At 42.7% G+C, this 4,265-nt stretch overlaps 1 pseudogene; it reads right to left on the reverse strand.

Annotated features, from left to right (window-relative positions):
• Positions 1–302: 302 nt before the first annotated feature.
• On the reverse strand, positions 303–422 carry LOC112223896 (annotated as a pseudogene).
• Positions 423–4,265: the final 3,843 nt, after the last annotated feature.

A 4,265-nucleotide genomic window follows, 5' to 3' on the forward strand; every position in this document is an offset into this window, starting at 1 on the left:
GCTGGGTCAATTGTGCACCACCTCATGGGTCTCCCGGTCGCCTCACAGCACTGGTTATTCCCAGGCGGTCTCTCATCCAAGTACTAACAATATGCAAGCCTGCTCAGCTTCCGAGATCAGATTACATCAGGCGTATTCAGGCTGGTATGGCCGTAAGCTATAGAATGAGATTTGGATAGACTATTTAGAGTTAATGTACACCGAAATAGTCGAAAGACTAGAATAACCATTCCATTTTAAAATGGCCTTTATATTATTACTGTTATAAATAAAAGCGCATTCACAACAGTACTGGGCAAGAAGCTTTACAGCACCTGGTGTTCCCAGGTGGTCTCCAATCCAAGTAGTAACCAGGCCCGAGCCTGCTTAGCTTCAGAGATCAGACGATATCAGGCGTATTCCGGCTGGTATGGGTTGTGAATTCTAACCAGAAATGAAGAGAGAGTGTAGATTCTTCAAACAACAAGCATTTATAAGAATTGCAATTCTGGAGCAGTTAATAAATCACTCAAAAGGTGCAGTGTTAAGAGCCCAACGAACAAGAGTTGGGTCTCAGCTTTTATAACCTTTGTCTACGTTGCAGTTTAGCAGGTGTGTGAGATCATGATGGGAACTTAGCGTAAACAAGTGATAATGACAGTTTTGTTACTCCTTTTTGTTGATAGAATTGTCATTGCTGCTCAAGTTAGCCTCTGTTCTCTTCATATCTCCACAAAGCTATGCGCTTGAAAGATACAAAAAGAACAGGATGGATTCAAAAACTGTGGTCACTCTCCGAGGCTATTTGTCTTTGGCCGCGTGACCAAGTGACACAGACAAGACAGGAAAAATACTAGCTTCTTTTTACATGAAACAAACATACAATGGAAATGTACCAGCTTAAGGCTTATACAGCACATCTGCATAACAGAGTTTGACATTGTTACCACCATGTAAGCTACAGAACAAGAGTTGGATAGACGATTTGAAGTTAAAAACTAGAATAGCTACTAAATTGGAAAATGGACTTTATATTATTACTGTTATAAATAAGAGAGTGTTTACAACGGTACACTCTGCTGGGCAAAAGCTAACAGCACTTGTTATTCCCAGGTGGTCTCCTATCACAGCACTGACCAGGGGTGGCAGGTATTCTAGTGGTTAGTGTTGGGCCAGTAACTGAAAGGTTGCTGGATCAAATCCCTGAGCTGTCATTCTGCCCCTGAACAAAGCAGTTAACCCACTGTTCCCCAGTAGGCTGTCATTGTAAGTAAGAATTTGTTCTTAACTGACTTGCCTAGTTAAATAAAGGTATAAAAAAGACCAGGCAAAAGCTTCTGGGCTATTCAGCCTGGTAAGGTATGAAACGAGAGTTGGATAGACTATTTCAAGTTTGTGTACACCAAAATAGTCAGGAAGACTAGATTAGCCATTCCATTTTAAAATGGCCTTTATATTATTAATGTTATAAATACAAGAGCGTTTACAACAGTAACTACTAGGCAAAAAAGTTTACAGCAACTGGTATTCCCAGGTGGCCTCCCATCAAAGTACTAACCAGGCCCGATCCTGGCAAATATGGGCTGGTATGGGCCATAAGCTATTGACAGACTATTTAAAGTTTATGTATGTAACTCAAAAACGTAGATGGACTAGAATAACTATTACATTTAAAATGCCCATTGAAACAGACTACAAACCACCATGTATTCCCTAATCTTTTGGATATAGCCTGAAGATTATTTCCCTGGAATACTGAGAACTTTACATAAAGATTCCAGCTCTAAAAAATTAGAAGGAAAATTAATCTGACCAAAACATTTATCAGCACCACCTTTAAAGACAGTGACCAAATTGACCATAAACGCTCTATTTAATAAAACCATATTCTCACCGTTCTAAATAATACAAAGTTTACAACAGTACTATCTACTGGGCAGAAAGTTTACAGCAGCTGGTATTCCCAGGAGTTCCCCATATAGCGCTCCACATTGGAGGTGTCATAATACCCATAGCATCAACGTCGACATTATGCAAAACTACAAATCCTTGCAAGCTCCTGCACATCCTTTACTAACAGGCATTGTGTCAATTTAAAACTTGCACTAAGTGTACATAATTGTCCATTTAAATACATATTTACGCCAATTTATTGATGACTATATTTAGCAAATATTAGATAATATATCCAGTGATTGGAAAGCTGCCGCAGTCATCCCCTCTTCAAAGGGGGAGACACCCTGGACCCAAACTGTTACAGACCTATATCCATCCTGCCCTGCCTATCTAAGGTCTTCGAAAGCAAAGTCAACAAACAGGTCACTGACCATCTCGAATCCCACCGTACCTTCTTCGCTGTGCAATCTGGTTTCCGAGCCGGTCACGGGTGCACCTCAGCCACGGTCAAGGTACTAAACGATATCATAACCGCCATCGATAAAAGACAGTACTGTGCAGCCGTCTTCATCGACCTTGCCAAGGCTTTCGACTCTGTCAATCACCATAATCTTATCGGCAGACTCAGTAGCCTCGGTTTTTCTGATGACTGTCTTGCCTGGTTCACCAACTACTTTGCAGACAGAGTTCAGTGTGTCAAGTCGGAGGGCATGCTGTCCGGTCCTCTGGCAGTCTCTATGGGGGTGCCACAGGGTTCAATTCTCGGGCCGACTCTTTTCTCTGTATATATCAATGATGTTGCTCTTGCTGCGGGCGATTCCCTGATCCACCTCTACGCAGACGACACCATTCTGTATACTTCCGGCCCGTCCTTGGACACTGTGCTATCTAACCTCCAAACGAGCTTCAATGCCATACAACACTCCTTCCGTGGCCTCCAACGGCTCTTAAACGCTAGTAAAAACCAAATGCTTGCTTTTCAACCGTTCGCTGCCTGCACCCGCACGCCCGACTATCATCACTACCCTGGATGGTTCCGACCTAGAATATGTGGACATCTATAAGTACCTAGGTGTCTGGCTAGACTGTAAACTCTCCTTCCAGACTCATATCAAACATCTCCAATCTAAAATCAAATCTAGAGTCGGCTTTCTATTCCACAACAAAGCCTCCTTCACTCACGCCGCCAAACTTACCCTAGTAAAACTGACTATCTTACCGATCCTCGACTTCGGCGATGTCATCTACAAAATGGCTTCCAATACTCTACTCAGCAAACTGGATGCAGTTTATCACAGTGCCATCCGTTTTGTTACTAAAGCACCTTATACCACCCACCACTGCGACCTGTCTGCTCTAGTCGGCTGGCCCTCGCTACATATTCGTCACCAGACCCACTGGCTCCAGGTCATCTACAAGTCCATGCTAGGTAAAGCTCCGCCTTATCTCAGTTCACTGGTCACGATGGCAACACCCACCTGTAGCACGCGCTCCAGCAGGTGCATCTCATTGATCATCCCTAAAGTTAACACCTCATTTGGCCGCCTTTCGTTCCAGTTCTCTGCTGCCTATGACTGGAACGAACTGCAAAAATCGCTGAAGTTGGAGACTTTTATCTCCCTCACCAACTTCAAACATCTGTTATCTGAGCAGCTAACCGATCGCTGCAGCTGTACATAGTCTATCGGTAAATAGCCCACCCAATATTACCTACCTCTTCCCCATATTGTTTATATTTATTTACTTTTCTGCTCTTTTGAACACCAATATCTCTACCTGTACATGACCATCTGATCATTTATCACCCCAGTGTTAATCTGCAAAATTGTAATTATTCGCCTACCTCCTCATGCCTTTTGCACACAATGTATATAGATGCTCTGTTTTTTCTACTGTGTTATTGACTTAATTGTTTACTCCATGTGTAACTCTGTGTTGTTGTCTGTTCACACTGCTATGCTTTATCTTGGCCAGGTCGCAGTTGCAAATGAGAACTTGTTCTCAACTAGCCTACCTGGTTAAATAAAGGTGAAATAAAATTAAAACAATAAAAATTCTTACCTTTGCCTCGGTTAGGCAGTCTCGTCCAGATCATAGCATTTGTAACTCTTTATGATAGCCACATTAGCAGCTAACTAGCGTTTCATTTTTCGGGAGTAAATACAGGCGAATATGTTGATAAAAGTCACGTTGTCCTACCTCGAGAGATTTACACGTTTATCAAAACGTCCCGCCAGGTAAACCTACGTGAAACACAGCTTGTATATGGCCTATTGTTCACACACGTATCTGCCCTCTCATTGGCTAGAATAGTGCCACCTGACCTCGCCTCCTCCCGCCTGCCTTCCATCTATGAGGACATGTATTTCCATTGTTAAAGTGGTCACTCG

Source organism: Oncorhynchus tshawytscha, unplaced genomic scaffold (genome assembly GCF_018296145.1).
Source record: "Oncorhynchus tshawytscha isolate Ot180627B unplaced genomic scaffold, Otsh_v2.0 Un_scaffold_330_pilon_pilon, whole genome shotgun sequence".
NCBI classification, from domain to species: domain Eukaryota; kingdom Metazoa; phylum Chordata; class Actinopteri; order Salmoniformes; family Salmonidae; genus Oncorhynchus; species Oncorhynchus tshawytscha.